This window comes from Lacerta agilis, chromosome 15 (genome assembly GCF_009819535.1).
Source record: "Lacerta agilis isolate rLacAgi1 chromosome 15, rLacAgi1.pri, whole genome shotgun sequence".
Classification (NCBI taxonomy): Eukaryota; Metazoa; Chordata; class Lepidosauria; order Squamata; family Lacertidae; genus Lacerta; species Lacerta agilis.
This window is the reverse complement of record NC_046326.1, coordinates 36,545,686-36,573,006: the sequence shown is the minus strand read 5'-3', so window position 1 is coordinate 36,573,006 and position 27,321 is coordinate 36,545,686. Positions and strand designations below refer to the sequence as shown.

The following is a 27,321-nucleotide window of genomic DNA, read 5'->3' as shown; positions in this document are numbered from 1 at the left end:
TGCTGCCATGTCAGTAGGTATAGGATTGGGGCCGTCTCTGTAGCATTTTAGTGTGAAAACTCCTCAGGGCAAGGATCTGTGTTGCACATGTATTCTCAGAAGTAATTCCGCCTGAGGTCAGTGAGGCTCACTTCCATGTAAGTGGGTCTAGGATTTGAATCGCCTTATAGTCTACAAAAATGTAAAAAATACTGTAAATAACAGAACACAGTGCAGCCATAATTTAAGCACTTTAAAAACTCACAGGCCTCAACGAGAAAGTTGGGTATGTACTTACTTAATTCCACTGAAACCAATGGGGCTTCAAAACAGGTGGCTAACCTTTGGCCCTCCAGCTCCTACCTGTATAATTCCTGATAATTGGTCATACTAGCTGAAGAAGAAGAAGAGTTTGGACTTGATACCCCGCCTTTCATTCCCCTTAAGGCGTCTCAAAGCTGCTAACAATCTCCTTTACCTTCCTCCCCCACAACAAACAGTCTGTGAGGTGAGTGAGGCTGAGAGACTTCAGAGAAGGTAAATGACCCCCAGACGGTTAAGTCCAGTCAAAGGCGACTATGGGGTTATGGTGCTCATCTCACTTCAGGCTGAGGGAACTGGCGTTTGTCCACAGACAGCTTTCTGGGTCCTGTGGCCAGCATGACTAACCCACTTCTGGCGCAATGGAACACTGTGACGGAAACCAGAGCACACAGAAACGCCATTTACCTTCCTGCCACAGCTATTTTTCTACTTGCACCGGTATGCTTTCAAACTGCTAGGTTGGCAGAAGCTGGGAAAGAGCAATGGGAGCTCACCCCATCATGCAGATTTGAACCGCCCACCCTCTGATCAGCCAAGCCCAAGAGGCTCAGTGGTTTAGACAATAGTGCCACCCGCATCCCTTTTGATAGGGAGGAGTGTGCAGACACTAGCCTACTGTACAGTGGTAGCATTTATATTCTTGGCTCTGGCCACCTTTGCCTCAGGCCCTGCTCACCACTGGCAGGTGGCCCCAGGGAGATTCTTCAAGGGAAAGCTGCCTACGGGCTGGAAAAGATTTCTGCGCCACTGCTCTAGGAGACGACAGCCTTTAATGTGTCTTCCCCCAGTGGCTTCAGATCAACACATCTTTACTTATCCTGTGGCAAGTTTATGTAGCTATGCTCAGGGCAAGCAGAGTCGTGTGCTGAAACAGAATGCCCACAGGTTTCCCTTTTTTCATTCATGTGTGTGGAGAGACTGACTGCCGTGAGACTCTAGGAAAGCAGGGCTTCAACAAGTTCCTTATCTGATTGCAGTGCCCTCTTGTGCGTCAGAGCGCTTGGTTTTATAATTGTGGTTCACTTGTTAATCTTTCAACGCCAGTATCTGCAAGGTGCTGCAAATAAGCAGTATTTCCCTTTAATTGAAGGTCAAGTGTCTCTGTGGAATATGTGAAGATTGTAGATGGATCAGTGATGGGCTCTTGAAGCCATCTAGATAACTCAGGAGCATTAATAGTTCCTCTTTCTCCCTCCCAGGAACATACACAACTCTTCACATCCTCTCGTTTTGATTCGTCCCTTGTGTTTTATACCTTAGGAATTCATTGGAATAATACCTCCCACCAACACCGGGGAAGGAAAAAACCCCTCCCAAATCTGTAATGCCGTACTTACTTTACCTTCACTTGAATTCAATGCTTAAGACAGCCTTTCCCAACCTGGTGCCCTCCAGGGTACAAGGCAGCTGGAGGGCAGCAGGTTGGGAAAGATTGGTTTAAGCCATTTGAAGGACAAGGAAAAATAATGTGGGTCTCTAGAAGCCAAAACACAAACATTAACAAGACACACAATATAATAAAGGTTCCTCTTGGAGATTGCGGCTTCACTTTGTTCTGTGTTTGGAGTTAAACAAACCACAGTGCTAGTTTGGACATATTGCTGAGCCAGGGACCATGGTTTGTTGCTCCCCTGCATGTTGCTCCTCTGTGTGTTCCATCTGTGTTCTAACTAGTTATCTCTCGCTTGGATTACTGCAATGCGCTCTCTGTGGGGCTACCTTTGAAGGTGACCCGGAAACTACAATTAATCCAGAATGCAGCAGCTAGACTGGTGACTGGGAGCGGCCGAGACCACATAACACCAGTCTTGAAAGATCTACATTGGCTCCCAGTACGTTTCCGAGCACAATTCAAAGTGTTGGTGCTGACCTTTAAAGCCCTAAACGGCCTCGGTCCAGTATACCTGAAGGAGCGTCTCCACCCCCATCGTTCTGCCCAGACACTGAGGTCCAGTGCCAAGGGCCTTCTGGTGGTTCCCTCACTACGAGAAGCCAAGTTACAGGGTAGCAGGCAGAGGGCCTTCTCGGTACTGGCACCCGCCCTGTGGAACCCCCTCCCACCAGATGTCAATGAGAAAAACTATACCAGACTTTTAGAAGACATCTGAAGGCAGCCCTGTTTAGGGAGGCTTTTAATGTTTAATAGATTATTGCATTTTAATGTTCTGTTGGAAGCCACCCAGAGCGGCTGGGGAAACCCAGCCAGATGTGCGGGTTATAAATAATAATAATAATAATAATAATAATAATAATAATATAACTTGAATAGGGACTAGGTTTTTAGATTTATACTATATGTGCTAATTGTCAGTATAACTTGGTTATCAACAACTCTCTGTGTGTCTGTAGCCTCCACATTTAATAATGCAATTATTGCTGTCTGCACCTTGCTTCGTTTCCCTTTCTTTTGATCCCAGTGTTTACAATCCCCATCAGCAACAGCGACCAATGTGTAGATAGATATACATGGAACTTAGGATAGCACACCGTGTATTTGATGGAGTGTGGTCTACAAAAGCTTATGCTGCAATAATTTGCTTTTATTTAGGTGCCACAAGACTCTTTGTCATTTCCCCATTAACTGTGGTTTACTGTGACATGCAAACAGAGCCATTGTGATGTAACGCTGAGAGTGCCAGACCAGAACTGTGAAGACCCAGGTTCAAGTCACTGCTCAGTCATGTAGCTCACTGACCTAGGACCAGTCACCCCTCTTACCTTAACCTGCCAAGTCTTGCGGCTCACAGGGCAGGTACAAGGCAAGATAAATCAGGAACCTGAACAGTTCCCAGCGAGTCTTGCTACCTGAATTTGGGAAGATGTTGTTTCAGCAAAAGCCTGCCTATTCCTGCTAATGAGATGCTTGCCAATTTTATAGGACCAGTAATCTGGTCTGCAGTCACATGCTCTTCAGTAGGGGAGAATGGGAGAGGTTGCAGAGAAATCATCCTCAGGCTCTGTGGATAGCAGCAGACCCACATACACGGGCTGGTACAATGTAAAAGAAGGTACTGAGTGCTCCCCCTTGAGTGGGGTGACTGGAGCACCATATGAATTAGATGATGGGGCTCAGATGCAGAGGACAAGACAGAGTCCACCTCGCAGGATTGTTGTGAGAATAAAACGTCAAGTAATAAGTGTTCCGCTAGAACCCTTCCCCATGTTATATTTTGGGATAAAGCTATCAACAGCTACTAATCATGCTGGCCGTGTTATATACCTCCGCTGTAAGAGGCAGTATGTCTCTGAATGCCAGATGTTGGAAACTGCAGGAGGGGAGAGTGCTGTTGTGCTCATGTCCTGCTTGCAGGCTTCCCACAGGCGTCTGTTTGGCCACTGTGAGAACAGGATGTTGATGGGCCATTGGGCTGATTGAACAGGGCGCTTCTTATGATTCAGCACTACTAGTGATGTCATAGACACTGTCCAGTGCACGCCCGGGACATTTGTATAATCTGGTTTCAGATGCTGCTCACAGCCTACTGGGTGTACTGACAGGACTCAGGAAGTCAGAGTGAGTCTGGAGAGATATCTCTTGCTGGGGTCTTCTTGAATAAATCTAGTGTGCCTGATCTGATGCATGCTTTGGCTTGGGGGAGAATTGGTTTTTCTTAGGGACAAAATATTGTCATTTGAGTGCCGGAAAAATGTGTCTTCACACTATCTTGTGGAAAGATGACTGAATACACTCGTGCATATATACACATTAACATACTGTGTGTATATCATCCTACACTTCAAAGAGACTTCCCCAGGATGCCCCTTTATCACACAAAAAATTATCCCCTGCCTTTTCTCATACAGCTCAATGCAGTTTGCAAGTATAATCAAATGCACTCAAATAGCAATCTATAACAAGAACAGAATACAGTGAAATCGGGCAGTCAAACAACTTTAAAATGTTGCAATAAGAAATGTCATATAAAATGCAATAATAACCGGATTTTATAAAGTAAAAAAGCACCAACAGAAGGATTGCATATAATTTATATGAAATGCCATTCATAAAGAAATAAATAACATCGCTATGGTAGTCAAATGATAAAACCCAGCCTCTAAAAATCAAATGCCTTCCAAAATAGGGAAGTTTTGAAGCTGCAATGGATGACCAGCCAGGAGGGGGCAAGATGAATATTTCTTTAGATAGAGACTTCAGAAATTTGGGTGTGGCAGAAATGGTCCTCTCCGTTATTATAACAAAATGTGGGTTTGGAACTGACAGGACGGCCTCTGTTGATGATCTTAGCAAGTGGACAGGATCAGTTGGAGGAGCTGATCTGAGAGGTATGAGCAGAAGCTGTACGTTTCTTGCACATAAACAAACACCTCACCTTGGAAAGGCCTTAAGTTTATGAAGGGAGCCAGTTCCACCCATAGCTGGACCCCCGTCTTCCTCCCCTGCTAGTCCTTGAAAAGGAAAGGGTGTCATGCTATTAATTCCAAGTTGTGAAAATGCTGGCGATGGTTGCGAAGCTGGACCTGGTGCGAAATGTTGTTGGGGGATGCAAAGCACAATGGGGCTGGCTCATATGTGAAGAGGATTATTTGTGTGAAGTAGTCTTGCTGTTCTCTCTCTTCCCCTGCCCCACCTGCTTTTTTTGTGTGCTGCGAAAATGCTGGCAACCATAACGTGATTACTGAGGAATATGATGCACCGAAAGAGGTGGTGGAGGAGAAAGAAATGCCACTTAAGTCGCAAAAGTGCTGTTCAGCCTGAACAATCGAAATGAAAAAAATAATTGCACTCCCATTTTTTTTTATTCTCTCTCCAGCCTTTCTTATCAAACGACTTTATCACCTTTTTGGTTTTATTTTACACATTATTTAGACTTTCCTGTAATCCCTGCTATTCTACCATTGACACCTCCTTAATACCTTGTCTAACACCTCTGACACTTCGCATGCCTGTGCCCTCCTATAATAGAGAACAGCTTTGGCAAAGGAGGAAAAGAATCAGGGGGGTGGCTGAGTAGCGGGAGAAAAGAACAGAGGAATTATTTGCTGCTCAGACTGTGAATAATAAAGTTTGAGAAGAGAGAGTGGTGCCAGTGAACTCTTCCCTGTCAGGGTGAACTTTGCCGTCTTGTGTGATGTCTGTCCTTGTTCAGCCGCCGCCTGCAGTTTGAAGATTGGGAAGACGTGGGAGAGGATGTATTATGTGCAAGAAATGGCCTACTATATGGAACCAAAGCAAATCAGTCCCCCTTGCACAGGTGCAGACTATGCATCACTGTCTCCCATCCTTTTGCCAGGCTTCACCCTTCTATTGGCCCCTGCTGGCCCTGGCAGATTTTGAATGCCAAGGATATTGCTCTTCCTCGCAAATCACTTGTTCCCGTTTTTGCAATGGCTTTACAGCTCCCGGTTCTCCCCCAAGCCAATATGTTCTTCTGTCTTGGCTTTGTATGTTGTGAAGAACACAATGCTAGCTCTCTCCCAACTAGGCACCATCTGACAGCATTCTCAGCTTTCTGATGTTATTGCAAAAGGACCATTGGGAGATTTTTAGTTCAGAGGAAAGGCAAGTAAGAGAGCAGGGTATGGTAAAGGTGTATAAAATGATGCAGAGTGTGGAGAAAAAGGATAGGGAGACTTTTTTTTTCTTCCGGTGTCATAATACTAGAACTTGGCTGAATTTTGGAAAGTCCAGGACAGACAACAGAAAATACTTCTTCACATAGCACACAGTTAAATTATGGAATTCGTTCCCACAAGAGGCCACGATGGCTGCCAATTGACTTGTCACTCAGCTGCAAATAAAACGTTTTAAGTGTGTTACAAGTGCAATATACAATTGTGACACTAGATGGCAATAGTGAGCCTTATGGGAAAATTCAATGTATTTTTAAAAAAGCTTTTACAAAAAGCATTTTTAGAACGTTTTTTTACATGTGTGTAGATTCCACCTTGGATGACTTTAAAAGCAGTTTAGACACATCCATGGGAGGGTAAGGCAATTTTGCACAACATTCCCCCACGCAGTCAAGAATTATCTGGCTGTGGACTAATCCTGCCATTCAGCTGTCCTAGACAGGAAGCGCTGCAGATTAATGGCTCCCCCAGACAACCTGTTTGTTGAAAATTTATCCTGATTTGCTTGTGCAAAGCTTTCACGGAGGCTATACTATGTCCACTTTTAATTGAGCTTTCATTGTGATTGGTTTACAGCAGGGGTCAGCAATCTTTTTCAGCCGTGGGCTGTTCCACCATCCCTCAGACCATGTGGGGGGGCCGGACTATATTTTTTGGGGAAAAATACGAACGAATTCCTATGCCCCAGAAGTAACCCAGAGATGCATTTTAAATAAAAGCACACATTCCACTCATGTAAAAACATGCTGATTCCCATCCGTGGGCTGGATTGAGAAGGCAATTGGGCTGCATCCGGCCCCTGGGGCCTTAGGTTGCCTACCTGTGGTTTACAGGGAGGTTATACCTCATCCTGTCAAACAGTGGTTAGCCCCTTTTTAGAGCATTTCCCAGTCACTTTCCTAACTGCAAAAAGTCCATCGTTGGCTTGCTTTTAGGTGCTTCTGTTGCAGCAGAGCACTTTCTTCCACTTTTAATTGCCGAAACTTGAATTTGCAGTGCGCAGTTGAATCCCTCCCACCACCTAAGACGTGGCTTGAGTAACAGTGTTTATTCCTTGCGCTGGTGTGTTCCGTTGCATCCCTTGGGGTCTTCCTCTTGGCTCTTCCCCTTCCTTGCTCACCACTCCACCTACAACACTTGCCTATGGCTCAGCCTTGACAGCAGCATTAGAAAGCCCCTCCCAAAGCTCATGTGGTAGAATCGCACTTCCTGCATCCCACGTGTCTCTCTCCCCCCTCCCACAGGCAACACCGACTCAGTGAGTGTATCATGAAACCCAGCAAGGTATTGCTTGGCCTTGTAAGCAACACAGGTATTGCAGCTATATATATATACTTGGATCTAATTTCCTATTAAATAAACTGTATCTCTGAAGTGGGGACTTGTGGCGGCTTTATTGTAAGTATATTACATGCTAATTCAAGCAAATAAATTTGCCCTGGCTGTGGAGCTGAAGCGATTAATAAGCCTCGAAGATCACTTGGCTGCCCTGATGAGTTTCTTCAAGATAGTGGAGTATATTTGGGGAAAGCATTTAGACAAGGGCTCCCCCCCCCAATTTTATAGGCTTTAATTATTAGTGACACTGTGCAAACGCCTTCATATGACTGGAATACCAACTACTTAACTCCCCGACCTTATTATTCAAATAAACACTTCTTATTATAGCAGTGTGGCTCGGTCGTCAACACATCAAATCAGCTGCCACAGCAGTGGATTTCAATGTCCCCACTGTGTCAGCAGTGACCATACGGACTTCATTAAGAATGTGATGGCAGCTTTTAAGGCATCGCCGCCACCCCAACTTTAATTTAGGCTCTATTGTGTGTTGCTGAATGTACAGCTTAATGCTCTTAAAAGGGTCTCAACAGCCGTTGCATTCCTATCTAGGAGGGGATGTTTGCAAAAGAAGCCTTCCACATCTCCTTCAGCAATTTAGTGGCAATGCAGAAACCTGCTCCCCCTGCAAAAAAAGCAGGAACGATGTGACTTGGCCAAGGTTCCCAAAGACATTGCTTCGTGGAGCTCACAGACCTTACTAACCTGACAATTTCCTCTTATTTTCAGGTACTGACTGTTACCTTTACATCACCTAAGGCAAGGAGCGGGAAGCACTTTCAGCCTGAGTGTCCCATTCCCTCATGGGCAAGCTTTCAGAGGCCACATGCCAGTTGTCTGCGGGGCTAGAGGAAAAATGGGCAAGCAGTGGATGTGACTCATAACTTTGCATGGTAGGATATATTCCAGCGATTCAAAAACAGACCCACCCTCCTCCACCTGTCCCAGCAAGGGGCACCATCACAGATCAAGGACACATTACAGCCAGGCAAAAACATCTAAGGAGGGAGGGGTGGGCCTGTGGGGAGGACCAGATAGGGAGGATTGGAGTGCTGCAATTGGCCCCAGGCATGGCAGTTACTTATTCCTGACAATAAGTCACACCTTCCTCCCACTGAAGTCCCACTCCATAGCCCATAAGAATGTGAGAAAAGCCTGTTTATCGGATCAGACCAATGGCCCATCTTGTCCAGTATCCTGTTTCCAGTGTGGCCCACCATATGGTTCTAGGGAAGCCCACAAAGAGAGGGCAGGAGCAGCAGTTCCTCCCAGCAGCTGATAACCAGTGGTACACTACATCTCGCCATGGAAGTTCCTTATAGATATTGTGACTGGCAGCCATTGATTGATTCCCCCCCCCTTTCTTTGAATTTGCTACTGTTCTTTAAAAGCTACCTAAGCTAGCAGCTACCTGTACCTTTAAGGCAGCCTAAATGAATTGCACACTTATTTCAGGGGTGGGAAACCTGTGGCCACCCATATGTTCTGGACTCAGCTCCCATCAGCCCTATCTGGCAAGGATGATGGGAGTTGTAATGCAGAAACACTTTGGTTAAATAACTCCTCCCGATCGTCTTGAATCTCCTGCCCATCAGTTTCATTGGATGACCCCAGTTTTAGGGTGATGGGAGAGGGAGGAGAAAATTCTCTCCGCCCATTTTCTCCACACACCATGGATACTTTTATAAACATGTTATCATACCCCCTTCTCTTGTCACCTTCAACCCTCCAACTACCCCCAGAAAAGTTGATCCAGCTCCCTGATAATTTTGGTTGTACGTCGTTACATCTTTTTGAAATCTGCAATATCATTTGTAGCAACCTTCTGCTTTAGGTACTTTCAGCAGAAGAGAGTGGTAATCATCATCATCATCATCATCATCACTATAATTATTTGCATAGTCACCCCACTTTTGCTATTGGCCAAATGAATCTTTTTGTATTGCTTCAAAAACCTTTCAAACATGTTTGATTGGAGGTGAAACTTTAGGACCTGAACAATTTTTCAGTATTTTATTTACAGCCTCTGTATTCCACCTCTTAAATTCTCTAGGCAGCTTGCAATGAGTAAGAAAGCCATATAAATACAAAAAGAACATAAAATGCAGCAAAAACCAGAGACATTGTGCCCCCACAGTTAAAACACAAATTTAGTAACTGAGAGGCACAGACTTCATCAGGCCTAGGTGTGACCAGAGCGGTCTTTACCTGGAGCCAAAAAGAGCACAAAAGATGGTACCAGGTGAACTTACCTGGGAAGGCTGTCCCATAACTGGGGCATAAGTACTGAAGAGAATTATCAGTGTCCACCATGTAAAGCAAAGCCTTATCCAAAAGACATTCAGTTTTCTTTGGGAACTATTGTCTGTCTCCAGCCAATCTGTCCACACCACAAACCCCTGCAAACAGGAAGGAATATGTCTCTCAAGGCGCTGCCAGTCACTCCTGTTGAATGCAGACTCCAAAGCACAGGTGCTAAAATCTCTTTTAAAGGTTAGCATTGCCAGATCTCAGGAGGTTGACCAAAAAATTCAGACTGGAGTACCTAGCAGAAGGACTAACATTCAATGGTGAGGTACTAGAACTAAGGATGTTTGGTTTTTTCCTGCTTGGCTTGAGGAAGTTTCCGTTATGAACAGGGATAGACAGATCAGTCTCTGCAAATTTTCAAATGGTTCATTAATAAGCCTGTTCCAATTTCTGCATTAATCTGCATTAAAAAAAAAACGAACGGAAGATTTGTATTTAAATATATATTTTACTAGAATATACATATTGAAATGTATATTGTGGGTGGTATGCAATTAAGTTTTATTCAGAGTACACCCACTGAATGACCACAGCTAAGGTGGAATTTACACACATATTTCAAAAAAGCTGTGAAAATGCTTTTTTAAAAAATAGTTTTGAAAAATACATTGAATTTTGCATAGTTCACTGTCACCATCTACTGTCACATTTGTGTATTGCACTTTACAACACATTTAAAACGTTTTATTTGCAGCTGCGTAGCTGAGTCCTAAGTTAGGCCAATTAATTTCAATATGTAAAATTTAGTTGAATACCATCCTTTATCACAGTGCCTGCATTTCTAAACATATTTTTTCCTTTAAAAAGTTTCCCTAAAATATGTATATTTAATGTGTTTTGATAGTCATTTAGTTGAGAACTGTACTGCAAAGTTCAGAGAAGCGTGAAATCATGTTCAGGACCATGTACTAGTTATGGAAGCATAAATTTGGTCAGTTTGCTTAAAAATGTGGTACAGGCAAATTTTTCCACCCCTAGTATATGAACTCCCGTGTTCCTCAGTTTAATCAGACTTCACTCTTAGCCGCTGGGAGCACCCTAACATGCCAGATACCATTAAGCTCCGCCCCAAGTGCAGCAAGATCCAATATATGAAACATTCAATCTAGGAATCTGAAACTGCAACTTTCCATGTTGAATTTGGATCAAATGCAGGAATATCCAACTCCTTTCTTGTCTCAAGCCTTCGATCTGATCAAAGGTGTTTTTCCCTAGTGTATCCCTCTTCTCCCTCCTTCCCCCCACCCCGCAAAGAAAAGCAACACCTTATAGGAGAGCATGCAAAAAACAAAAGAAAAAACCCAGTGTTAAATTTCTGCCTCTGCTGAAGCAGTGAATCAAATCAATTCTCCCTTTCTTCTTTTTGATTCCCTGAGCTTTTACATTTTCAACCCTGTCACAGAAGAACAGGGCTGGAGAAGCAATCCCTTTTGTATTCCTATTGACTCAATTATTTTGCCTCTTGATTTTCTATGAAACGGACCAGAATGGCAGGCTGATTGCTAATGGTCCGCGTATTGTTAAAAGTGATGTGTTTTGAAGGTGCTAAGTAGAATATCTTTTGTCTTTTTCTTATTTTTTTTTCTTTTAAAGAAAGAACTTGGACTGCATTGGAGTTTTATTTTGATTGATACAAACCATAGCGGACAAGGAAGGATATGCAAGATGAGCTTTTAACCATCGGCCGGGAGAAATAAATGTGGCTGCATGGTAAGCGGGTTCTCACAATGAAAGGTCATGCTTTGTCATTCTCTGTCTGTGCACTACATTGCTGACCTTACTTTTTCTTTGACCCACTTGTACTAATAGACTAAGTCATATGATACCCTGAAGAGCCAATGAGATTAATCTCCTGCACACTTTGATCGATAGAGGCTTGGCACGGGGCATTCTGTCGATGTTGCATTTATACAATGTCATTGATGATCCGTATTGACAGCTGAATGGGTGTTCTCAGCATCACAGAGGGAGCTGCTTGTCACAGTTTTGTTTTTTTAAAAAACTCAAGCAGCTGCTCCTTGGACAAAGAAATCTGGCGTTGGATCATTCAAGTGCTATAATACACATCTTCAGGTCTCTTTCTAAATGCTGCTCTGGTGATATTAACTGGGAAATATCCTTGCTCTCATGGGTGCCTTAAAGAATACAAACTAAAGAATTGCAACTCCCAAAGCACTTTGTAAAAAGCCTGTGAGCACGGGTTAAAAAGCAAACAAACCCAAACGCCTCGTTTTTGAAAACCAAGTTTCTAGTCCTTATAGAGACAATGTTAACAATAATACAGTGGTGCCTCTGGTTACGAACTTAATTTGTTCCGGAGGTCCGTTCTTAACCTGAAACCGTTCTTAACCTGAGGTTCCACTTTAGCTAATGGGGCCTCCCGCTGCCGCCACGCTGCTGCCACCGCACGATTTCTGTTCTCATCCTGGGGCAAAGTTCTTAACCCGAGGTACTACTTCCAGGTTAGCGGAGTCTGGAACCCGAAGTGTTTGTAATCCGTGGTGTTTGTAACCCAAGGTACCACTGTATTATTATTATTATTATTATTATTATTATTATTATTATTATTATTATACCCTGCCCACTCTGGGCGGCTTACAGCATATATTGAAACAATAAAATGTCAAACATTAAAAATTTCCTGATATACGGCTGCCTTCAGATGTCTTCTAAAAGTCAGATAGTTGTTTATTTCCTTGGCATCTGAAGGGAGAGTGCCGCTACCTAGAAGGCTCTCTGCCTGGTTCCCTATCACTTCGCTTCTTGCAGTGAGGAACCACCAGAAGGCGCTCGGAGCTGGACCTCAGTGTCCTGGCTGAACAATGGGAATGGAGACGCACCTTCAGGTATACAGGGCCGAGGCCGTTTAGGGCTTTAAAGGTCAGCACCAACACACTGAATCGGAAACGTACTGGGAGCCAGTGAAGATCCTTTAGGACTGGTGTTATATGATCCCGGTGGCCACTCCCAGTCACCAATCTAGCTGCTGCATTCTGGCTTAGTTGTAGTTTCCGAGTCACCTTCAAAGGTAGCCCCACGTGTTGAAGATTTGATGGGAAAGGATTGGAAATAGGCCAGAAGTAAAGAAAACCGTATAGAATTATTGAATGTTCTCTCGATGTGTCCTCTGGTTCTAGCTTGCTGGCTAGTAGAGGTGTGGGGCGTCAGTGCTTAATTCCTAAAAAACAAAAGAGGAGGCGCTGGGCTTTTTAATCTGTGTGGGAGATATATGATCACTTCTGTAAGCCTTTCTTGAATTCTGTGGGAAGACCGCAGAGGGAAAGCCCTCTGTGTATGTGCAGGTGCACCATTTTCTTTGTTATTTCTGCTTCAGAGCTCTGCCATGAACCTACTGGCTAGTCCTTTGAAGTGGGGCCAATGCCCTCAAAATGGTATGAGCCAAACATATTTTATTTTACATGCCATGTGGTCTGTAGTGAAGCTCACTTCAGTGATTTTGTCATCTGGAACCATCTACTTTTGATCATTCAGCATTTTTAGTTACTGCCATATTCGAAGCTCATTTGGGTATGGATTGTGTTGGCCTGGCATTGTGTTGACCCACCATCCCAGCCTGTGCCAGTTGAGCTCCCAGACTTTTATCCCTAGCCAAAACTCACTCATTCAACAAAGCATCCCTGCCTTCCTCTATGAAAATATAAGAGGGTCAGTCTGTGGCAGGCTGATGGGCTTCTAATGTGTTGGGTCCTGGTTTTGAAACTCCTTCCCTGTGGAGGCTCATCTGACTCTAAGGCAAGGATGGGGAGCTGAATCTGACCCCCCCAGGCCTCTCTCTGGCCCTCAGCACTTTCCTCAGGCCACATATCTCAGTGACCCTGCTTCAAACCCAAAGTGTTTTTGCCTGGCTGGAATGAGTCCTTGATTCTGATAAGTGCATGTAGAAACTAGGCTGTGGTGCAAAGGTAACATTTATGTTTCTTGCCCCTTCCACTTTTTTTCTCTGCCTCCACCTATCACCAGCATGTGGCCTTTGAAAGGTTTCCCAGAAGGTAATATGATCAGGCCCGTCTTAAAGGGATCGGCTGCCGTGGCGCAACGATCCCTTGGTGCCCCCGGCGTACCGCCTCTCCGCCCGCCTCCCTCCCGCGCTGGCCGCCCCTCGGGAGGGGGGGCGAGCGGGGGATGAGGGGCGTGGCGCTGGAGCGGCGCGGGGCTTTGTGCGCCCTTCCCAGCGCTCCAGCTGGGGCTCTGGAGGGCGGCCGGCTTGCAGCCCGCCCGCCGGTGCGTGAGCACCCACCCGCCCGTAGGGGTGAGGCGAGTTGGGGTGGGGGCGCCTGGTATGCTGGCGGGCTCGCAGGGGTGCCCAGGTCCTATGACAAGACGGCCCTGAATATGATCCTTGGGTTCAAAAAGGTTTTCCACCCCTGCCCTGATATAAACACTGCTGTAATATTTTGCTCTTTGGACTAGCTTCATTCCGCTAGGGATATGTACCGTAACCATATTTACTTGAGTCTAATGCGCCATCGAATCTAATGTACACCTCAGTTTTCAGAACCTTAGAAGCAAAAAAAGTATTTGCTGGTGATTGTGAATGTGCCATCAAATCTAATGCACACCTTAATTTTCGCAATGTAATTCGGCCAAAAAAGGTGAGCATTAGATTTGAGTAAATACGGTATGAGTGTGGGATCAACATAGTTAGCAGCCCCCATTCCCCTTTAAATGCTGAATGTTTACATGTGGTTGGTAAATGAAAGTAATAATAGGAAACTTACCTTTAAACTGGTTTCAGTGGAGACAAGTGAGTACTATATTTCTAGCAAAAATAAAAAAGACATATAAGAGCAGGCTTGAGGGCAACGTACCTTTTTTTGGAAAGCTAATTGAATCTGCTCATTCAGCATTGAAGGGTTTAGTCTCCACTCTTTTTTGCTAGACAAGGATTTTGGTGATTTATCAAGTTTTTAAAGTGTTATGGGAAGATGACTTTGGTATGGAAATAGAAGATTTGGGTTGGTCTAGACCAGGGGTCTGCAACCTTTAAGACAAAAAGAGCCACTTGGACCCGTTTCCGAAGAGAAAAAAACCTGGGAGCCGCAAAACCATTGCGGCCCACAAAAATATAAACACCCAGAAGCTCATAGCACAATTTAGACAGGTAATGAAGAGCAGGTAATGAAGGCAAAATGGCAAAATATCACGAAACGCTTTCCCCCCCCCCAGCCAAACAACAAGCACTGTATTAAAGGAACCGTCCGAACGCCTGACACTGCAGGGGCAAATCTAGAAGGGGAAATCCAACCCCCCCAGAATACTTCCGCCCCATGAACAGCACAATGCAACCCTAAAAGTTTAGCAAACTTATGCAAAAGCACACAGCATGCACACTGCCCCAATCACTATTGGCCAGCAGAGGGGCTGGGCGAGGCAGCTGAGAGGGGCTGAAGCAGGGGGCTGATCACGTCCCCCCTACAGGCGCGGGAAAACATTCCTTCAGAATGGATAAAACCGTTCTTTCAGTCCATGGGACTCCCGCTTCTAGGGGGGCAGGGGGCTTCTAGGGGGGCAGCTGCCCCCTCCTGCCCCCCTGTCGGTACGCCCATTCTCGGGCTCCTTTCGCCACGCTGCTTAAGGGAAGTCTCCTGCGCGCCCCCGAAACAGAGCCCGGGACCGGTCGCCCCCTGAGCTTTTTCCCGTGCCCATCTCATCCCATTGGGCCGCCCTTAGCTGAACAGCCGGGCTTCCTTTTCCTTCCCAGACTGCCACGTGTCCTGGAGCCGGGCCCTTCCACTTTTTTAAAAGAGGGCTTCCCCCTCGCCCGCCGTCCGCCGCCCCTGGCCCAGCCCGCAGCTGCCTCCTTACCTCGTCGAGTCGTCGTGCCTCATCGAATCACAGCAGCCAGCAGCTCCACCAGCAGCAGCCAAACACAAGCGCCGGGACAGGCGCCAAGGAGGGAAGCTGCTGTGGTCTGCTGCTGTGCCTGTGCTGGCACGAAACGAGGCACGCATGAGCAGCACAGCCGCCGGCAAGGTAGAGAAGTGGGTGGGCGCAGGCGGGCCAGCAGCGCGGCGCAGCGTCCCCTACATTTCGGCGCTAAATGCACCAGCCCTGCCCAGAGCCGCAGCAAAGGTGCAAAAGAGCCGCATGCGGCTCCGGAGCCGCGGGTTGCAGACCCTCGGTCTAGACCCTGTGCTGGAACATGTGCTGCAACCTCAAAATGGCCCCAAAACGTCACTCAACACACCACAAAAAGGGCAGAATGGGGTGGGGCATGCTTATACGTGCTCCAACGACGCACACGGGGGCCACAACAGATCCCTCGCACGAAAGGGTAGTTGGCTGTACAATGTAAGGAATTCATCAGACAACTGCTTATGGCTGCTTGTTTAACAGTTGCTAGATTTGGGAAAGATTTGTGGATGGAGATTGGCCTTGGTGGAGATCTTGATGGAGTTTATATACTTATAAACTGAAAGTTGTCGGGGACTGTGCAAAGAGGGATTGATTATTTTTCAGGGGAATGGTTGAATTTCTTCACGTACAATCCAGTCAGAACATGTGCTTTAAAAAAATCCTGTTGCTAACAATGGCAAAAGTTAAGCAGAGACTGAAACCTCTCCCATTGTAATCATTGGGATATCAGAGTGCTTAACTTTTCATTGGACTGTGTTTGGGAGGGTGGGGAAACTGCCCCCCTGAAAATATTTGGGCCCCTGATTCTTTGGTTGGACCCCTGAGGTTACTTGAAAGAAAGGCACTTTTATAATATGTGAATGATAAACAAATTATAAGCCAGACAGAAATAATAAGGCAGCAAACCTAGGTGTGCTTCCTTGAAAAGTTAACTCCATCAAAATCAATAGGGTGTGCTTCAGCAGGAGTGTAAAAGTAAAATATACTGTGGTTTAGTTTTCAGAATTCTCATGTGGGACAAAGACACACATGGTGAAATGTACTTTGACCCCTCTGTCCCCCTCATCACCACTATTTATTTATTTTTTTGCCTAGTGCTGTTGCTCGGCTGTTGATTACGTTTGAGAGGAGGGGTCCAGGTGGCCGCTGGGCCAGGGTGGTTATGACGATCTATATCTGTCAATTAATGAGAATAATTTGCATCACATAGGCGAAGGTGGTGATTCTGCCAGACAGTGTTTTCACACACAGTGGCGTAGCTGATTGTGATTGCATGTTACTCTAGTTACTAATACACCAGGAAAACCGATAGGATCCAGTCTGTTTTGGTTAGCCTCAGCCCCGAACACCCATTCTGTCTGCCACGCTGATATTTTACTGGCTCTTTTGTCAGCATAAATCAGGGTCTCGTCGTTATTTTGACATCACCTTTCGACGATTACAGACTCAATAGAGGCAGTGCATAAATCTCTCCAGCCGTGGCTGTGGTATGTTATAAACCTCAGCAGTAATATATTTTCCTGTGTAAGCCGTGTGTGGGTCCTGGCTGTCCTGCAGCCATCAGCAAAGGACGTTGTCATTCAAATGGAGCTGGAAGGCAGTGCAAGGATGGGAAGGGGCTTGGCTCAGTGGGAGAGCATTTGCTTTGTGTGCAGAAGGCCCCAGGTTTCAACCCTTAGCATCCCCAGGGAGGTCTGGGAGAAGACCCTTGTCTGAAACCCTGGAGAGCGCTCGCAACCAGGGTAGGTGGCATGGAGCTAGTCAAACCAATGGCCTGGCTTGGTATAAGGCAGCTTCCTAATTTCCACTAGCTTAGATGGAGGTCTTTAAGCAGAGGCTTGACAGCCATCTGTCAGGAATGCTTTGATGGTGTTTCCTGCTTGGCAGGGGATTGGACTGGATGGCCCTTGTGGTCTTATTCTATGAAAATAAAAGATTAGACTAGTGTTTCCCAAACCTGGGTCTCCAGCTGTTTTTGGACTACGGTTCCTATCATCCTTGACCACTGGTCCTGCTAGCTAGGGATGATGGGAGTTGTAGTCCAAAACAGCTGGAGACCCAACATGGGCGTAGCTAGGATTTTGTGGGGGGGGGGGCAGGCCCTTTGTTGGGGGGGGGGGGGCAGAAGAACCTCCGTTACTGGTAGCTATGTATTTTTATTGATTTTCTTTGAAGTTGCCATTTTTTCTCTGCAAGTGCACAGAAGCAGTGATTGTGAAAGGCCTTGGCCTTTGCTTTACATATTGAAGTTTGCTAGTTTTCTTCTGATCTCTGTTTTGAAAGGCTAAAGAGGTGAAATCTTCTTTCTCCTTCTCTGAAATCCTTCCCGCTTCTCCTCTGCAATAAAAGTGTGTATTGGTGAGGTGTGTTCCTGTCAGTGCTGACTGCTCACCCTTGTAGCTCTTACATCATCTTACATCTTTGCAAACTCATTGCAAAGGAGGCACAAGAATCTCAACAGCTTTTGAGAAGAGAAATTGCTCTGTAGTAACACCCACTCACACCAGCTATGGGTGTATTTTTTTCCCAGTGAAGGGGAAAAAAGAGGTAATATCAGAATTTACCGTAGTCTCTTTAAGCTGCAATCCTAAGTGAGGGGTTTTTTATTTGGCGGGTGGGAAACAAGGGGCGCCGGAGGGATCTTCGCGCCACGGCGCAAGATACTCTTAAGACGGCCCTCTGCAGGAGGTTCCAGTTCCAATCCCCTACATCTCTAGGTACAGCTGGAAGTACCTGAAACCCCGGAGAGCCTCTGCCAGTCACTGTGGACAATACTGAGCCAGCTGAACCAGCAACTTCCTTTGTTTCTACGAGAGGGAGATCCAGCCAGCCTTATGATCCCTAGAACATCCTCCCAGGAGTCTTTAGTCAACCTTGAAAACAAAACAGTTTGCCGAGGCAAAGAAATTGATATTTGGGCAGGAAAAAAATAAGACTTATTCGTGCCTAAAAAGCTGCGCAGACGTAGTGTGTCCACTGGGTGCCCGCCAAATCACCCAGATTGTTTTGCCAGGCCTTGTTAGCAGGCCTTTGAAACCTTTGTGCCGCAAAGACAGCGGCAGCAGCAGTGTGGCTGTGAGGCATATCAGTGTCGGCAAGGCAGCGGTTTTGGGAGGATTGTGTCTCTTTGAGCAGCCAGCGGAAGGCTGCTGCCAGGGAGATGGGACGCGTCGCCAGCCCCAGGGGTCACCCCTGATTGAATCCCTAAGCCAGGTTAAGTACCTCCAAAGCTGTGTGAGCACTTAGCGCAGGCCAACCTAGACGTCCTAATTAGCTCTGAGCGAGGAGCCAAATGGAAGCCAGCGGCGAGTTCAGCCTCTGTCAAAACAGGCGCCGACGCATTAACTTTTAAGAGAGAGGGAGAAAACAAAAATGGTCTCATTTGAGCCAATTTGACAAACTGTACAGTACAATCCCTTTCTTTTCTCTTTGTCCGTAAATTACAGTGTAAGAGAAAGGCACACTTCTCTCTCCTTTTTCCAGCAGGGGAGCTGCCTGCTGTAGTGTCCTTGTTGGGTTGGTTATCAAATACAGTAGTTCTCAAGAAGAAGACGACGAAGGGCGGGGGACGAGAGCCTCTAAACCGGGTCATGTTTTCTCTCTCACTGTGGCAACCTTGAGTTAAGTGTGAACAGGGGATTATCTTCTGAAGAGCCAAATTGCTATAGTTTTATCATTAGAGCAAGTCCCTATTCTCCTGGTTTCCTCCTTCCCAATATATCAGCACCAGGCAGGCCTGTTACAAGAGGAGGGGTGCAATGGGGGGGGGGCTCTCTTTCCCCTCCTATTCAGAGCAAGATTGTGTGTGAGTTGAAGTAATGGGAAATAGATATTCTCAGAGCTCAAATCAATCAATCATGATGGCATGTTCTGCAGGGGGAAAGAACATACAAGGGAATAACTGTTTGAGCAGAGCATTATTTTTGTCCTATAGGGATCCACTAATTTCTTTTAGGGTTTTTTTATTAGCAATTATAAGCCACCATGATTATGTCTTAATTCAGAAACTTGACAAACTGCCTGCATTTATAACCATTGCAGAATTTCCAGGATGCCTCCCCTTCCTACTTCTGCTATACAGTATAATTTAGTAGTAAATACATTAAAATTCTGGTTGTCCCATTCCATTCATTTAAAGCACCCAATGAATCAAAGTAACTAGTTGGTTAAGGGCACTGGGAATTATAGCGCAGTGGGTGGAACTGCAGTTCCCAGGATATTTTAGGGGAAACAGAGTGTGGATGAGACTGAATATTGTGACATTTCAGTTTAGGTGCTACAGGAATTTTCAAGCAGAATTTTCCAGTTTGACGTCAAATGAAATATTTCAAGTTCGTTTCTCCCAATGTGACAGCTGCAGAATGCATGTATATTAAGGTGGTATCTATTTCTAATGTATGTTTTCCCCTTGTGCAGTAAAGAAACTGGCCAGCAATTAATCAGGGTAAGATGATGACATTGCTAATGTGACACCCACATAATAGTTTGAGAGGGAGAGATGAACGCTCACCCCCGCTCCTGATTCCAAGCTGAGAATAAAGTTGGTTGAGAAGTGTTTGATTATCCATCCAACTTGTTTGCTACAGACAGTTTGGGTCGGATCCAGACTTTGTCATATTTGGAATAGTCCCACTGAAATAAATGGGATTTAAGTTTATTGTGACTAAGCCCCATAGATTGCTCAAAGCAATTAGTGTAATACTAAATCATAATTTGGCTCTAGAGGAGCACGCCTCTCTCCTCCTCCTGTAATGAACAGCCTGCAGGGAGGTTCATTATCACATAACCATGGTTACCTGTTATGTTTGAACCTGGTCAAAATATGATTTGTGTTAACTAAGGTTTTGGGCAGGCATGGGGACCCAGGGCAGTTAAGATGTCGCTGGAGTACATACCCCATCATCCTTGAACACTGGCTATGCTGGCTGGAGCCGATGAAAGTTGGAGTCTAACATCTGGAGGGCCACATGTTCCCTACTTTTGGTTTTGGCAAGGAAGCAAACTTCAAATGGTGGTTAATGATCCTGGCTCCCCCTGCCCCCAAAATGTACTGCTAGCCCCATTTCTGTGCTCTGATCTGTAGTAAAATAACTACAGTCCTCAGTTTGGTCAGAGCAGATAACCATGGGTGGTTAAAAATGGAAACTTACCTGGCAGGGGAGACACCTTGATCAAAAATGGAAACAAACACTTCTGATCCTTTCCTCTTTGTCTCACTAGATGCTCGTGCACGTAACAAAAAGCCAGGAATGGGGAACTTTCAGTCCTCCCGATGATGACTTACTGTACATCATCCCTGGCCACTGGCTGTTCCGGCTGGGCTGATGGGGGTTTCAGATGGGCAAAATCCGAAGGACCAAAGTCTCTGCAGGTCTGACCATGATCCTTTAATACAGTTATGGTGAATCTTTGTTCTAAAACCACAATCCCCACCGGCCTCTGGATGTGTGGCTCATGGCCAGGGATGATGGGAGTTGTAATTCAGCACCATCATTCAGCACCAAAGGTTCCCTACACCTGCATCAAACTGTAGTTTGGCGCTGCATGCAAACCAGGCCTGTCTGTCAAATCAGCTATTGAATGATACCTTTCCTCACTGATTGTAAAGAGGGCAGTGAGTTGCTTAATAAAGATTACCATCTATGGAAAAACGATATCTGGGTTGCAATTTCTATATGCTGATCAGATGTTGCCAGTTTGCCTTCTACAGACCTGCCTGCTCAGAATTTCACGAGGAAGCTGGTATATGCCTTTTTCTTTTATTAATAATTGATTATTAAATATAAATGCACAATCTGCATCTTAAACATATTCCTTTATTTATATATTTATTAAATATGCATACTGCCCTTCATCTGAAGACCACAGGGCAGTTCATAACATAAAAATACAAAAATGAGAACACAAAATACATAAAAACAGACCAGCCAATAACCTTCCTCTGTAGAGTTAAAAGGCCATAAAAGGTTTAATCATCCAAAGATCTGGTTATAGAGAAACCTTTTCATCTGGTGCCTAAAAATCGGTAATGTAGGTGTCAGGTGAGCTGTTTTGGAGAGAGTGTTGCGTGTCGAGACCCCAAAGCCGCCCTCCCGGGAATGAAATAAAACACCAGGACACAGAATATAAGGTTAATATTATTGGGCAAAATTTGGCCACAACTTTATTGGTTACAGCATGTGAGCGGTATTGGCTTAGGCGGACCTGACAATATCTGACTCCTGCCCGCAGAGCAGGAAGTTCAGTAAGGGTAAACCACTGATAGGGGGAGCCCCGTCAATTCAGACCAACTCGAGTTCCCCCTGGGTTCCAATGGGGTCGTTGCATTGCCCTAGCCCCGCCCCGGGCTTCGGACAAGATCCCAAACCCCAGATTCCTTTAGCTTGGAGGGGCAGGTGATGGCCAGGCCTCCCCTCCCCTATCATTAGGTCACTCAATGCCTAACCACCACAAGAGTCCCAAAAGGGGCTCGCCGCCACATACCCTCACAGCTGCAACCAATACTTCAATCCCTCCGCTATATCGGCCAGCCAGAAGTCATTTTCCTCATTCAGAAAGTTGTAAGCCATCATCTCAAAACAATGCCATCTTGCTGTAAAGTATAGTGGGATGCAGAATCACCCGGCCACAGAGCATGTGCACCTTCTGTGCCACTGAACAATTCAAGCGTTTTTTGGGTATAATCTGCTGCAGCTGAGGAACTACTACCAGGCCAAATGCGTCTCTCCAGCGGGACTCCTCTGAGCGGCGAGGGACAAAGTCCCCCGCCCAACAGGAAGTGGGGAGAGCGGCTCCGCGGTCCACTGCAACTCCTCCCCACGAGGAAGTGAAGCGGATTTCCACAAATGGAGCCACCACAGAAAAGGCTCATGTTGTTACCCTCTGGACATCTCATGGATGATGATTGCAGGGTCTGGGTTGGTTCATATGTGGAGAGGTGGTCCTTGAGGTGAACCCAGAACGCCATCCACATATTCAGTTTCTGGATGATTTCTGTCTGAGTTAGGCTATAGGGACAGAAGAAAGATGGGTGTGCCATAGGGGTGAAATCTCTCTCAAACCACTATTTAAAAAGCATAGAGTTGAGATTTGAGTTGCTTATAATAATAATTTATTATGCTCAAAGACCAGCTCACATAACACAATAGTGAAAGCATTCATAAAGATAAAATATACAATTAGAATAGATTGCAGCAATAGCTCATGAGTTAAAATTGGAATATATACATACGTCTGTACAACTGAGATTTGGGCTACCATAAAAATTGATCCTAAGGTGCCCCAAAAAGGGACTTCAGGTTTTCCCTAGTAAGCTATTTTATTCTAGAGGATGATCTGTGCCTACAAATCTGGGCACAGAATCTGGCTACCAGCCAGGTCGTCTTGTGATCTATGCCTAAGAGGAGAAAATTTAGTTTAGACTTGTGTGTAAGATTGGCAAGCCTCTTCAGCAAAGGGTTGATGGTTTCTCTACGAATCTCAGCATAAAAAGGACATCTAAAAAATATATGTTCGGGGCCTCCTATTTCCCCTAATGGGCAGGTGCAAAGTCTCTGTGCGTACGGGACTCTTCCATAGGAGCCTTCCGGAACTGGTGAGGGCAAGGCTGAGCTTCTAGCAAGAGTGAAAGCCCTTCGTGCATTTCTGGATGTAAGGAAATAAATATATGTTGCTGGAGCAGCTACATATCCCCCGTTTTCTATGATTTTATAATCAGGAACCCTTGTACAGTCCTGTTGTCTCTCTATGTCCATGATTCTTTGCCTAACCACGGATCTAGCTTGGCCCAGGCCCATAGTTATGAGGGTTTGGGGAGCAAGGCCCAGTTTCTGGAGAGTGTTTAGGACTGCTGTTTGCCAGCCAGACTGAAACTGGTCGCTCAGAATCAATGGGGCTATTCCTTGGGGGAGCAGTTTCAAAGTTAGCCACTTACATATTGATGTTAGACTAATATGAGCTTCGACTTTCATCACCCCTGTTTCTAGTCTGACCCATGCATTTGAGACGCATCTGGGAACTTGCAGAAGAGCTCTGAGGAGTTTGGATCGCACTCTTTCAAGGGGAATGAATGAGGAGGGAGGCGGGCCCAGAAAGGATCCATAAAGGAGCTGTGCCAGCGTTTTGACTTAGTATAATTTTAGTGCCGCAGGGACATAGAAACCCCCTTGAGTTCTAAAAAATTTAAGAATAGCATTTGCAGATCTTTCTCCGGCACACCCATTTGAGTTAGTATGAATTTTGTTGGATCCTGATGCCTGGACCACCATTCCTAAATATTTATAATTCGAGACTTGTTCTAAATTTTGGCCTTGAAGTTTCCAGTTTCTGAGCTTTGGTTTTTTCCCAAAAGCAAGAATTTTGGTCTTCTGGTAATTTATTTTGTGGCATTCCGTCTCACAACAGGCAGCAAAATTTTTTAGTGCTCTTCTAAGCCCAGTAAAGGTTCTGTATAGTATTACCGCATCGTCTGAGTAAAGCAGAGCCGTGATGTGCCGGTTTGCTAACTTCAGAGGATGGAAGTCGAGGTTATGGTGAGTGGTTACCAGGTTGTTTAAATAAAAATTAAATAATAAAGGGGCCAAAAGGCATCCTTGCCTAACACCCTTAAATGTTTCGATGGGATCTGTTAAGTGCCCTAGCTGGCTGCACCTGACTCTGAGGGCCGTGTTTGAATGTACTACCTGAATTAAGTATAGTAGCCTTCTATCGATGGTAGTGGCCCAAAGCTTGTCCCAGAGTCTGGTTCTGGGGACTGAGTCAAAGGCTGCTTTTAGATCAACAAAGGCTGCATATAGTGAGGCCTGCCTCCTGAGTTATATTTTTCTATAAGCTGTTGTAGCGTTAGGCAGTGATGTAATGTGGACCTGCCGGGTCTAAATCCCGCTTGTTCTGCTGCCAGAATGTCTTTATCCTCTAGCCACTCTGTGAATTTTTCCAGCAGGTGCTTTGTGTAAAGTTTGCTAATTACACTTAATAAGCTGATAGGCCTGTAGTTCGATGAATCCCCTCTGTTGCCTTCTTTATAGAATGGAATGACTATGGCTGTGCCCCAGTCCCTTGGGATGCGACCGGTATTGTCCATGTGAGTGAAAAGATTGGCTAGGAAAGGGGCCCACCAGTCCGCTTGATTTGAGTTGCCTGCTTGTAGTTTGACCTCTGAACTACCAAGCCTCACAGCTTTCTAGTTACCTTGATTACCTTGATCTGGTTTGATGAAGAGTTGTTATTCCTGGGGTGGGGCTGATCCCCACTGGTGCCGAGTGCGAGCTACGTGGAAGCAGATGAGCCTTTGTTCCAGCCGGTCTGGCCAAGTCATCTGAATGTTTATTTCGACTAAATTTGATTGCACACACTGGTACAGGAGGGCTCTTTAGGTTTTGTTCACCGCTGTGTTTTAAATTGGAGGAAGAGAAAAGATTGAATGCTTGTCTCAAATCAAGGCACCGAGGTGCCCCAAAGTGACTGCTGAGATAATGACCCCAAATTAGCCAGATACTATACACACAAACACTAAAACTTCCTAAATGATGGGGAAAGAAGGAGGAGGTGAGGGACTCAGAGGGGAGAAGCAGCTTATTATACCCTTAGCATTAATGAACATTTCACTTGCGGCAAGAAACACAGAGAACACACTGGCTTCCTGGTACATCTCTAAAGTTATTAATTTTGCTACTGGTGTCATTTTCCATTTACAAAACAATGAAGCAAAGGATTTAATTATGCAGGCTTAAAAATAGAAGACGGTGTATTTTGCAGGCCCAGGGATTCAAGGCATGCATACAAACAAAGGCAACTGTCTGTGGGTTTTGCATCAAGGGCTGTGGCAGCAGCACAGGAAGGGAAAGCAGCAGCCCAGGTGAAATTAGCCACTCTCTCCCCATAAATCTCTGGGAAATTCAAACAGCCATTAATGTTTGTAGACATTTTAAGCGATGATTTCATAATCGCGCCAATCTATCTGTGGCTTTGCTATAGATGAGGGTCGTTTGGTTTAATGTACGTTTCAGTCTTCATTGCCTTTTAACTAGTTTTTAATCAGTAATTATTGCCGAGCTGGAATGGTATGCGCAGTCCTTCCTGCCCGCTTCCCCGGAAGAGTGCCAGTCAATATGTCATGTCAATTAGCCCGCGGTGCGTGGGCTGGCAGGAAGCGCCGGATCTCTCACTAGCAGAGGGCAGCTGGATAACTAGCCTGTCTGTCTGATCAACCTGGGGGAGTGCGGTGGGGAATCTCCCCCTCCCTCCACTCACATTTGCAATTTCCCCCCAGGCATCTCAGGGCAGGAAAGGCCAGGACAGCTAGGTTGCGCAAATTAAAGGAATGCCCGTGCCTTTGGGTTCGCTTGCAACCAAAGCAAATAAGAAAGTGAACCAAGATTCCCATTTCAGTTTAGACAAGTTAGTTTTGGTGATAATTTGTGCTGCTTCCCAGTGTTACTTTTTGAAAGCACATGTGCATTCACTATTCTGATAGATGCTTGTACTGTTCTGTGGTCCAGCTTGTTACCACATCAAATACATGCACATAAATATCCATGTTGCCCTCCTCCTTGTTATGTCACAAGCTTGCCCTCTTATATTTTAGTTGTGTGCCATAATTTTCTCACATTGCCCTTCTTTGGGATTAGTTCCTTGTTTCGTTTCTTTTACCCCTGTGTCCTACTGCTGTACCTTGTGCTACCTTTCTGATTGGTTTGCTCTTAGAAAATGCTGCATCGCTGTATTACTGTTTCCCCAAAGCACATTTTTCCTTGATTGCTGTTGTGTTTTAATGCAAGATTTCACCAACTAAATAATTGCACTCCCTCATCTCATGGGACAGTTTCCTAAGCATGGGAATACAAGGTGGGGAATTTAAAGATGGGGAGAAATTTGATTCAGTGCTCATTTAAAGGTTGTTGTACCTAATTCACAGTTTCCAAAACAATTTACTAACCAAAAATGTTGCCACCTTCCAAAATTTGCAGTTTTCTGAAATTTGCAATGCAGTTCGCCAATCAAGTAACGTGTATAAATTCGCACTGAAACACTGGTGAATTTTCAGGAAGATTTTTTTATATATATTAAAAAAACAAAAACAAATATGGAATGTGGAGAACTGAACTAAGACAGGAAAAATGAGAAAATGAGAGAAACCAAAACTGGCAGATTCACCCATCACTAATGTCTTTTTAGCTGTGGCTAAACAGTTTTTTTAGCTGTGGCACCAACATGCTGCAACTTGCTCTTCCAGGAGACACATTTTACCCCCTTCTTAATCAGATTTTAGATTTTAAGTAAAGACTTAATTTCAGACAGCATCTTGGGATCTACTAAGTGCATGACTCTAGATTTAATGGCGGATGCTTTTGAATGTTTTCCTGTTGTTGTTTTTAATGATTTATGCTCCTGGAGATGTTAAGAGTACATTTTAAGTAAGTAGAGAGTGTCCTTGTACATCAGGGATTAGGGGATTAGATCAAATAATTATGTATCCAGGAGTGAGCCCCAACACCACTTTTTGCTAAAAAAATTAACCAGTGCTTTATCTATGATGATTCCTCACATAACAATTGTAGTTTGAGGAGTGTGCTGCGTACCCTTCTAAATACATCCCTAGCCCTAAACGGTAGGGTTCTTTGCTATAGAGGGAATCACTCCTAGACTGCTGGAAGTCTGTCATGTAAATATAATTGGGGATCCGAGGTGAACTTCAAAAGTGAGTTTGGTCTATCTCATCTGTCCAACAATCTATCTGCTACATTGTTCTGGTTGTTGTTGGATAATCCAGCTTTATCATAAAAGATTACCCAAATACGTAGGCTTTATAGTAATAAAGGGCTGAGACTTTTTTCTTTTTCCCCTGGATAGATAGGTGACACGTATTAATGGGTATAATTGTTCAAGGATGAGAATGATAGC

The 27,321-nt window shown here is 45.1% G+C and overlaps 1 long non-coding RNA gene across 1 annotated transcript in view; it reads left to right on the top strand.

Moving 5' to 3' along the window:
* LOC117059662 overlaps positions 1 to 27,321 on the top strand; it is a 77,915-nt gene that overhangs the window by 38,304 nt on the left and 12,290 nt on the right. Inside the window, exon 2 of the long non-coding RNA XR_004427937.1 lies at positions 11,137 to 11,253. This is a non-coding gene — a long non-coding RNA (uncharacterized LOC117059662). The remainder of the gene's footprint in view (positions 1 to 11,136; positions 11,254 to 27,321) is intronic.